The sequence below is a fragment of the Myotis lucifugus genome, unplaced genomic scaffold (assembly GCF_000147115.1).
Source record: "Myotis lucifugus unplaced genomic scaffold, Myoluc2.0 scaffold_335, whole genome shotgun sequence".
In the NCBI taxonomy this organism is placed as follows: domain Eukaryota; kingdom Metazoa; phylum Chordata; class Mammalia; order Chiroptera; family Vespertilionidae; genus Myotis; species Myotis lucifugus.
In genome coordinates, this window is record NW_005871383.1 from 733,952 (window position 1) to 745,132 (window position 11,181).

An 11,181-nucleotide genomic window follows, 5' to 3' on the forward strand; every position below is an offset into this window, starting at 1 on the left:
ATGAACTGATTTAATAGTAACTTTATGAAATTTGTTTATTGTGGAAAAATAGACATAAAATCTACCATTTTAACATTTTTAAGTGTTTAGTTCAGTGGCATTAAGCACATTCATATTGTGCAACCATCACCGCCATCCATCCACACAACTCCTCTTGCTACACTGAATCCTGGGAACGAAAAGATCACTCCCCATTCTTTCTCCCCCAGCTCCTGGCAGCCAGCATTCTGTGTCTGCCTGTACTAATTGGATGGCTCTAGGTACCTCATATAAGTGGAGTCATACAGTATTTGTCTTTTTGTCACTAGCTTATTTCACTTAGCATAATGTCTTCAAGATTCATTCATGCTGTAGCATGTATCAGAATTCTTTTATTTTTTAGGCTGAATAATATTCCACTGTATGTGTTACCATGGTAACTAGTTAGCTAATATTAATAAGAGAAAGAGGAGCAAAGGGAAGGCCAGACATCATGGGCATGGTCATCTGGGCAGCTGCCCCAGGAAGCTGCAGCTCTACTCTCCCCAGGGAACTGCATGTCCATTCCCTGCACTGCGGGGTGGGGTCCAGCAAAGGGGAGATGGACGCATGCGTAGTGAAGTCAGGGTGCCCTGCGGAAGGTGCTTGCCTGTCAGTCTAACCTGGGCACAAAGAGCATCGTCTAGAAGGGCAGAGCCACGGCAAGCGTGCAAATCCTGAAGGCTTCATTGGTTATGCGCCTAGTTAACATCCCCCAGACAAAGGAATCCTCTCTCTCTCTCTCTCTCTCTCTCTCTCTCTCTCTCTCTCTCTCTCTCCTCTTGCTTTGCTCTTGCTTCCTTGCACTTCCCTGTGCTCCCTCCATAGCCAGGAGGTGCTAGAATCAGGAAACCCCACACACAATGGACTGCAGCTGGGAGCACAGCAAGGCCAGCCAGACGCCGGTCTGGACTGCGCTTCACTGTGGAACGGAGGCTCGGGCGTGGCTTTCATCCGAGCTCTGATGGAGATGAAATGGGGCTTTTTCCCTGGCCGGGTAGGGGAGATGGGACCTTGGAAACTCAGGGGCTTATTCCACAGAAATAAAACTTTCTATGACACCTCACCCTCCGTGGGGCCTCTGGCAATTCCTTTTCCAGTAGCACCCTGAGGAGCCCACTTCCACCAGCAGCCAGGGGGGACACGGAGGACACCCCACTGACAGAGAACAGATGTATACAGCACAGTTCATGTATCTGTTCTTCTGTCCATGGGCATTTGGGCTGCTTCCACCTTTTGGCTGTTGTGACTACTGCTGCTGTGCACATGGGTGTGTGTCCCTAGGACTTGTGTGTGTCTGAAGGACTCGTGTGAATGACTCATGTGTGTCTTATGACTCACGTGTCTGTATGACTTGCGTGTGTCTGTAGGATCCGCGCGTGTGTGAGACTCGTGTATGACTTGTGTATCTGTAGGACCCATGTGTGTCTCTAAGACCCCTGTATCTGTAAGTCTCCCTGGTGCTCCAGCAGCTCCCGACATCACAGATTCTGATCGGTCTCTGCCAAGGCCGTTCTGTGGTCAACTCCAGCTCCCCAGTCTCAATAAGCCACCTTCCCTGGCTCCGCCCTCTGAGACACCTCAGTTCCTCTGGCACGTGCTCTCCCGTGCTGCAACAAGCAAATGAGCCCGACTTTGCTCACATGTGTGTTCCGGGTGGGCGTCAGCTGGTGGGCTTAAAGCGTCAGTCTACTGTAACTGCTGAATGAGAGCTGACGGTCTTCTCTCCATTGGCCACGCTAAGAGCAGCTCTGCGAGTCCCTGAGGTGGGCAGTATTTTTGCCCATTTGTATCCTCATCTCAGAGGATGAGCTCCGGGTCTGCTGGGCTGTGTGCTCATCCCCAGGAGACTGTAAAGCGGAGGGTGATGAGGCTGCAGAGCCAGAGACACACTCCAAAAGGGCTTTGCTCAGTGCCCTTCTGAAGGGAATTTTTTTTACCCTGGAGGCACCCACGTCAGAGGCCCAGCAGTCAAAGGGACCCCCCGGGAGGGCAGCTGCAGGAGAGGAGGCCCCGGGAGTGTCTGGGCTCTGTGGAACGAGGTGGCCAGCAGAGCTGTGCAAGGAGGACCCTTAGCCATTCCACGGGCTTCTGCCCTCTGCGGACAGCCCTCCCGCTCTCCCCGCAGGCAGGAGGACGCAGCAGCGTATGGAGAGAAGAGTCATTCTTTGGGGCTCATCGATACAAATCTGAATCTAATTGGCAGGAGAAGAATAGAAGAGGTTTCCGGGAAGAGGAAACAACCGGCAGGAGAAAAGGTGTGGAGGCACGAAGGTGCATACGTGTCTGTGTGTGTATGTTTGAGGGCAAAACGCCTTAACCATGATCCACAGGGGTCCTGCAGACCCAGACCCGTGTGTGTGTGTGTGTGTGTGTGTGTGTGTGTGTGTGTGTGTGTGTGTTACACGCTTGTTAGCATACTATACCCTCCATTATCATACAAACTAAACATGTGCACAGCCAAATTCATCACAAGGCACACATTCTGCCCAGGGTCTCGGCCCAGCCAGCGCCTCGGACACTTTTGGAAGCCTATGGGGCAACAGCAATTTGTGTTGCTAACGTGGGTGTTGACCAAAATTTCAGCCTAGAGCTTCCATAGCGTAGTTTGTTTCCGATACATCTTCTCCTGACTATGTCTTACGCTGGCGCATCTCTGGTTAATCTTCATGGTTTTTGGGTGAGTTTTCCAGTTGGCTTGTTCTAATTGCCTATAATGATTGCCTTTCATTTTGCCATTTTTTCCCCCGGGTGTGGCATGTGTCGTTTCCAGCCTCCTATTTCCACTGGTAGTTGGCTGTCGAACAGAACTCCACAAGGTTCTTTGGGATAATTGAGTCTGTCCTCTCACTTCCAATTTCTAAGGATTTATGAAAAGTAAGAAGCACTTGTGGCTTATTCGCAAACAAAACAAACAGAACCACCGAAATATTATACCAAAACACCAAAATGAATATTCTAATAAATAGCTAAATCCATAAAAGCATCCATGAGCTGGCAGCCCAGAGTCTGACACTGGCACACGGCTTTAGGAACAAATCAGACACCGCCCCAAGTCTGCCTAACAAAGCATCGTTTTCCACTCATAGCTTAGCAATTTGTTCAAGAGGCACGGAATCCCTGAACAAATGGGCCATCGGGAAGCTAATTAATGACACAGAGAAACATTCTTAACCTTAAAAAGCAGGCGCCAGCTCAGCTGAGACAGAAACGCAAAGTCATTTTAGCAACAGCTTAACTTTTATTACTTGGTACAGGCGGAAGGAGGAATACTTTGTGTTGTAAGCGCTTACCTGACACGTCTATAGACAATGGAGCCCAGGCTGATGGGCATAGCTCACAGCGCCGTTAAAGAGAAACCGTCAGTATTCGCAATAGAGATTTATGTTCGCAGTTAAGCAATTCAATTATTGGTTTAAGGGAGGTGCCACTTCTCCCAGCAATTTTCAAAGCCCCTGGACACAATTTTTAACCAATTGTACTCAAAAGTACACTGGTGGCTCAAACGGAGAAAAAGCTAGAGACACATTTCAAAGGCTCTTACAAGCCTCTCTCTCCTCTTGTCTCTGTTTCTTACTTCCAGTGGAATAATTCTCCTGTCCCATTGATTATGTAACCTGTCTTTTCCACAGACCCCTGAGAACAGCAGAAGAAAAATGTTGGGGTCTGTATTAGCCGGGACCCTGATGGAAAGGAATGGGACCCTCCACAAAGGGCCATTTGATGAGGCTCCATTTACAAAGGTGGGGTGTAGGACCACCTGGAAACGCAGTGACCTGTGGCCAGGCAGCGTCTCAGCTGGGACCCCGGAGGCCCCAACGACAGGGAGAGAGCAGTTATGGTGTGAGGAGGGAGACACGCAGGCGTTTGGCCATTTTGTGGGGGTCAGGACTGTGTCCAGGGACACAGAAAGGTAACCAGGGCAATAAATAAATACATACCCCGCGTTCACCCACCTCTCCGTCTAATCTCTGCTGGGCAGCCCAGTGGCTGAGCCAGCCTCAAGCCAGAGGGGCTGCAACTCTTGTGCCAGCTGCATAGGTCCGCCTCCCAAGGCGGAGGGCCCAGAGTACCCTGGGATAATGGAGTCTGTCCTCTCACTTCCAGTTTCTAAGGATTTATGAAAAGTAAGAAGCACTTGTGGCTTAGTCTCAAACAAAACAAACAGGACAACCAAAATATTATACCAAAACACCAATGTTAGTATTCTAATACACAGCTAAATCCATAAAAGCATCCAGGAGCTGGCAGCCCAGAGTCTGACGCTGGCACAGGGCTTTAGGAACAAAGAGGTGGTGGTGGTGGTGTGTGTGGAGGGAGCGGGGGCGTGCTCGAAGCTAGTCCGACAGTGTCCCAGCTTTTCCTGCCGGCCTGAGTCCCCTCACTGTTCAGAGGTAGTGTCTCTGCCTGCTCTCCTGTCCCAGGTCGCCTGGCGAAGTCTGTGAATGGGCCCCTCTATCTTGCTGTGGAGGCAGAAGCCTTTTCATTACTGAGCCCCGGCTTTTAAGCTTGGCTGTGGGGTTTTGGTGCCCCTTGCCTGGCCATCGGTACTTGTGCCTGGGGATGGCAGGCTGCCGCCTCCCCTGCACTCCGACACCCCTTTCATATGCCAGTTTTGATCGATTCCCAGAATTCCTCTTGGCTTCATTTTCAGCAATGAACCCATTCTTGGTACCTTTCTGTCCTGGCTGTGACCGTTTGAACAGTCTAATACAGATTTATTTCACTTCTACTTTCCTCACTTTTCCCATGGAGTAGATTCTCTGCTCTTTTGGGTCTTCAAAGACAAGGTAACAATGGGAAACTTGTGAGATTAGAAAGGGACACAACCGAGTCAGTACACTCAGCGTTCCCAGGGCTTCTCACCTGGGCTGTAGCTGAGGATTCCCCACAAGCCCCTGGGAGGCTGGCGGCCAGGGCTCTGCTGCTGGGAGGACACGGAGACCTTGGGGCCCACACCCCGCTCCCCGCCGGACAGCACCCGCCAGGCAGCTCCATGTCGTCGTTCTATGGTTTGGGAAGAACGAGGGGATGGCTTTAAAAATGGCTGTTGTTGCCCTGGCTGGTGTGGGTCATCAGTACCGAAGAATCATAGGTTTGATTCCAGGTCAAGGGCATGTGTCTGGGTTGCAGGTTAGATCCCCAGCCATGGTCAGGGCATGTGTAGGAGGCAACTGATCCATGTGTTTCTCTCTCATCGATGTTTCACTCTCTCTCCCCCTCCCTCCCTCCCACTCTCTCTAAAATAGCCATGGAAAAAAATGTCCTTGGGTGAGGATAAAAAGAAAGGCTGTTGCATTTCCTCACTGGTAGTTAACCTGAGCATGGGATGAAACTACTAGTGTGACCTCTGGCAAATTAGAAGGAACAAGTACAACTTAAATATAGTTCGGTCTTGAGGCTGAGTCTGATATGGCTGCATTTGGAGCTGCAAGAACAGAAGAACAGGAAACCAACGAGGCAAAAGGGACAATCCTCTACCGTCTACTTATGTCAATCCAGCCTGTAAGTTGTCTGCACACAGGGTTACAGGCAGTGGAAGGGGAAGACCTGAAGGAGTTTCAGTGGTGCTCACGTGAGAATCAGCCGGGACCTTAAAATGAGCAGACGAACAAACAGACAAGTAACAATGCTTCTACTCTAGCCCGGCTGCCACCATGGGTCTGGGCTGGGCTCCTGCATCAGTATATTTCAAGGACATGGGAATTCTAGATGTTTCTGAGGTGAAGGGTCCCTCTGAGGCCCTGGCTGGTATAGCTCAGTTGGATGGAGCGCCTTCCATACACAGTAAGGGCTGCAGGTTCGATTCCCGTCAGGGCACATACCTGGGTTGCTGATTGGATTCCCGGTCGGGGTACATACGGGAGGCAATGCACGTATCTCTATCCCCCCCACCCTTTTCTCTAAAAACAAATAAACAAACAAAAAACCCCGCAAAAAACAGTAAAAAACATATCCTTGGGTAAGGATTTAAAAAGAAAAAAAAGTCCCCTGTGTGGGCACAGGATAGTGTGAGCACGCTGTCTGTGTGGAAGATGACATGTGTAATTCCCTCACTTAGGTTGCTGTGCAAGAAACGCAACTTTAATTCTCTGTACTGGAACCTAATTTATATCAAGTTCCCATTCTGCTGAATAAAGCTTGGTTTACTGCAAATGAAATTCAGTCATTTCACACTCTCTTTTTCTTTCTGGGGTGGGTTTACGGAACCAGGGGGTTTGTGGCTTATCCTGCATGTGATGGGCTGGCGAGGGCCCACCTTTCAGGAGCTGTCCCATCCCGGTCAGCATGCACTGCTACCCGCTGACCTGTCTGATCTCTGGGGTCTGTCCTGCGCTCCTGCTGGGCCTGGCAGAAGTCCCTACCTCCTTCCCAGCCATCAGTGGAGAGTCTGCACCTGTTGATGGTCTTGTCCTGGCTCCAAGCCCCTGCAGGTCCACTCTCTCAAAACTGCACCCGAAGAGGTCTGCAGCTTGCCGAGCTCCTCTCCAGACATGTGGGGACTCCGCTGGGGTCTGTCCTTCTGGGCACCTCCACGTAGTCCTTCTTACGTATATAAATACGCCAGGCTGGAGGCCCCAGAAGAAACCGATGCCGTAGCTCAAGTGCAAAGACTATCGGCTGCAGAATGCCCTCGTGATCAGGGGAGGTCAGTCTTTTGTTCCATCCAGCCCTTCAACTTATTAGACGAGGCCCACCCACACTATGGAGGACATTCTGCTTTATTCAAAGTCCACTGATTTAAATGTTATCTCACCCCAAAACACCCTCACAGAAAGACTCATAGTTATGTTTGACCACATATATGAGTGCTGTGACCCAGCGAAGTGGACACATAAGATTAACTAGCACAGTGGTCCTTAACTCAGACCAATGGTGGTATTAAGCATGGAACTGCTGATGGCACGGCCCTGGCAAGGAGGGCCTTGCTCAGTGGTCCCTGATCTTGGTGGTTGGCCACGTTCTGGGGCTCCCATCTGTGCCTCAGAGGGGGCCAGGGAGGCTGCCAGGCTCTGTTGCAACCTCCGGGCCAGCCAGGCTGGAGGCACAGGGTTAAAATCAGTCCCTCCACAGAGTCAGCCTGGACGAACTCTTCTGGGGCTCTCCTGTGAGAACACATCCGTCAGGGCTGGCGATTCTGCCCAGCCCTGCCTTCCTCTTGCTGTACATGAAGGGAAGCGAGCTGTGTCTTAAATCGCCGAGTCCTTTGGAGATAGATATATATATGGCTAATATGCAAAGTGTCCCCTCAGGAGTTCGACCAGAAGACTGGGAGTTTGATTGCTGGCATGTTTGGGAAGGGTGAGGGGTGGGGGGCATGTGAAAAGGCTCCAGGCAGGTTGGGGGTTTGGGGAGCTCCCGGACTTTGGTGTTATCGGGGATGGAGTCAGGGATGAGCTGGAGAGAACCAATGTCAAAGGGTCATCTGGGCTCTGCTATGGAGATGGGACTTACCTTGTTTCATTCGCTCTTTGCTTCAAAATGTAACCCATCTCTCTCATCATTGATGTTTCTATCTCTCTCTCTCTCCCTTCCTCTCTGAAATCAATAAAAAATATATTTAAAAAAATGTAACCCAGATGGATGGATGACTCTTTAACACTTAGTGACCTAGATTCTTTGATATCCTATATAATAAATAGGTAATATGCAAATTGACCATCACTCCCTCACACAAGATGGCTGCCCCCATGTGGTCACAAGATGGCCAACAGGGGAGGGCAGTTGGGGACAATCAAGATGGCAGGGGTGGGCAGTTGGGGGTGACCGGGCCAGCAGGGGAGGGAAGTTGGGGGCGACCAGGCCGGAAGGGGAGGGCAGTTAGGTGTTGATCAGGCTGGCAGGGGAGTGATTAGGGGTGATCAGAATGGCAGGCAGAAGCAGTTAGGGGCAATCAGACAGGCAGGCAGGTGAGCGGTTGGGAGCCAGCAGTCCTGGATTGTGAGAGGGATGTCCGACTGCCCATTTAGGACTGATCCCTGTGGGATCTGAGGGGTCCCAGATTGGAGAGGGTGCAGGCCGGGCTGAGGGACACCCTCCCACCCTCCAGAGCATGAATTTCGAGCACTGGGCCTCTAGTATATATATAAATTACAGTGTATTTTACTTACAAACAAGCATTTCTGTAACATCCACTGCATTTAGCTTCCTGGATCCTTGGGTCCTGGAACTGCCTGTGGAGAAAGGGCTCTGATTTACCTCACACAGGAGGTGCCTGGGCAAGGTGGACGATCATTTTCAAAGCACTTCACGTTCTCGGTCTAATTTGGATGCATTATTGTCATCACCTCATTTTGCAGAGGGGGCCGCTGAGGCTCAGAGAACTTCCAAGGCTTTTGGCGGCAGCCCAGCGATGCAGGGGTACCAGTGGGTAATGCAGGGCTTCTGGCTCCACAGCAGCGAGTCTCCCTGCGCTCATGGAAGATTTCACTTGCGGGTCACGTTCCGGTGTCTGCCCGGAGCACGAGTGAAATACTACTCGCCTCCAGTGTGGCCATGAGGCATCAATCTTATCTCTCAGTGTCTGTCCAGCGTGGGCGTGAGAGAAGAGGTACATTCATCAGGGACGCCTGGGACCACTGTCTCTCACTGACCCAAAGCCTCAGGGCCCACAGTTGTAGGGGCCTAGCCTTGGCAGCGAGGGGCTCATAAAGGAGGCACCCGTCCATACGCTTGAGATGCTATGATTTAAATGCTTGCGTGGATCAAGCCGTTTACTAGTGCTCATGAGCAATGGGCTGCTGAGGACACTCCTAATGGGAAGAATTCCCCCGAGGGCAATGCTCACCATGTACTGAAGGTCCACTAGTGCCGGGCACCATCCTAGGTACTTACACACGGCACCTCACAATCCACTCAAAACGCAGTGAGGCAGGTGTGGACATGCCCATTTTACAGACTTGGAAGTCAAGGTTCAAGATGGCTAAGCCCTGCTGAGAGCACACAGCTGGCACGTGGAAAAGTTGGGATTCAGACCATTCTGTCTGCCTCCAAAGGCCACGCACCTTCGTCCAGACTATCCTTGAACCAGCGGCATCACTTCACCGGAGACGTGTTAGTATTGCAGGATCCCAGGATCCACCCTAACCCAGCCAATCAGAATTTGCGTTTGAACAAGATCCTTGGGAGATGTCTACTCACATTCAATTTCAAGGCACTGCTCTGGGTTATGCTACCCCGGCTCCATCCTTTCTGGATCTTGTGGCTGGAATGCCTATGGCCACAGTCAATTGAACATGAAGAAAACAAGTCTCATGGAACATTTCCCTTTCTCTCTATGTGGAGAATTGTTCCACGTTAGCTCCCTATCTTTTTTTTTTTTAAATTATTTTATTGATTTTTTTACAGAGAGGAAGGGAGAGGGATAGAGAGTTAGAAACATCTATGAGAGTGAAACATCGATCAGCCGCCTCCTGCACACCCCCCGCATTGGGGATGTGCCCGCAACCAAGGTACATGCCCTTGACTGGAATCGAACCTGGGAACCTCCAGTTTGCAGGCCCACGCTCTATCCACTGAGCCAAACCGGCCAAGGCAGCTCCCTATCTTATGCACAGGGTTTAAACTTACTCTGGAGACCAGGCCAGAATCTGTAAAGGGGAGGGCGGCCAGGCCTGTGATATCCAGTTTGGCCAGCAGGGGGCATTGCAGCATTTGCCACAGCAGCCTTTTTAGCAGCAGGAAAGATAGGTGGGAAGTTGAGACCCTGGGGGACTTGGAGGGTGCCCTCGGGGTAAATCACGCTTCAGTGAAAAAGCCTTGTTCTCTGCTTGCTTGGCCTGTGGGACCCACCTTTGTAGCAGCTGGTGCAGAGGTGGAGGGGGATTTTGTCCTTACGTGTATTTCAGAGTAAGTGATGGGATTAACCTCCTGGAAAAGCAAGGGCACCTCTCCAGCCCCTGCAGGCAGGAGCCTGTGGACAGGGCGCAAGGGGCCTGGAGGCGAATTCTGCCTCTGCCACAAGCTCACAGTGTGGGTTTGGGACTTGGTTCCTTTTCTGGGCCTTAGTTCCCTCAGCTACCTGAGGAATTGGGGGTGTGATGACCTTGAAGTTCTTTTCCAGCTGTAGCATTCTATGAAGCCATAATTAAAATGCCTCAGGAGAACACTCTTTATTTGAAAGGTTTTTTTGTTGTTAAGTCAAACTGTGCAAAGCTAATTATCACTCCTAATTCATCTATTTTATAACTTTCACTGTTTTCTGCCTAAGTTTTTTAGGTACAAAAGTGAAATTAAAATATGAAAAGAAATCACAACAAAACACAAGTGTAAGTTGCCAAATACAACAAACATCCTCCAATCCAGAAAGATGGCATCAGATGTTTACCAAATGCCTGCCTAATACACCTCTGAGTACTTTTATCTTCCTACTTTTTTGGCTTCATACTCTTTTAGAAGATTTTTATTGATTTCAGAGAGGAAGGGAAAGGGAGAGAGAGATAGAAACATCAATGTTGAGAGAGAATCATTGATTGGCTGCTTTCTGCACGCCCCACACTGGGGATTGAGCCCACAACCCGGGCATGTGCTCTGATTGGGAATAGAACCGTTACCTCCTGGTTCATAGGTTGACACTCAAACACTGAGCCACACCAGCTGGGCTGGCTTCATACTCTTTGATTATCTCTCCATATAACTGTCATTTTATAATGTTTTTCATACAAAGAATTAAAAAGATTAGTTATTTTTTGCTCTAACAGGGTTAATAAAAATTTTATACTTTTTTTTCAATCCTCACCTGAGATATATTTTTATTAATTTTAGAGAGAGAGAAAAAGAGAGGGAGGGAGGGATGAAGAGAGAGAGAAACATCAATGTGAGAGAGAAACATGGATCAGTTCCCTCCCATACACACCCAGATGGGGGATTGAACCCACAACCCGTGTATGTGTCCTGACCTCTGCCTGACCTGGTTGCCCTTCTGCTCCCTTCTGCCGGCCTGGCTGCCCCCAACTGCCCCCCCCCCCGCTGGCCTGGTTGCCCCCAACTGCCCCCTCCCCCCCGTCAGCTTGGTTGCCCCTCACTGCCCACCCTGCTGGCCTGGTTGCCGCCAACTGTGCCCCCTGCCGGCCTGGTCACCCCTCACTGCCCCCCTCTGCTGGCCTGGTCACCCCTCATTGCCCCTCCTGCTAATCTGGTCACCCACACAGCCTGCTATAGGAT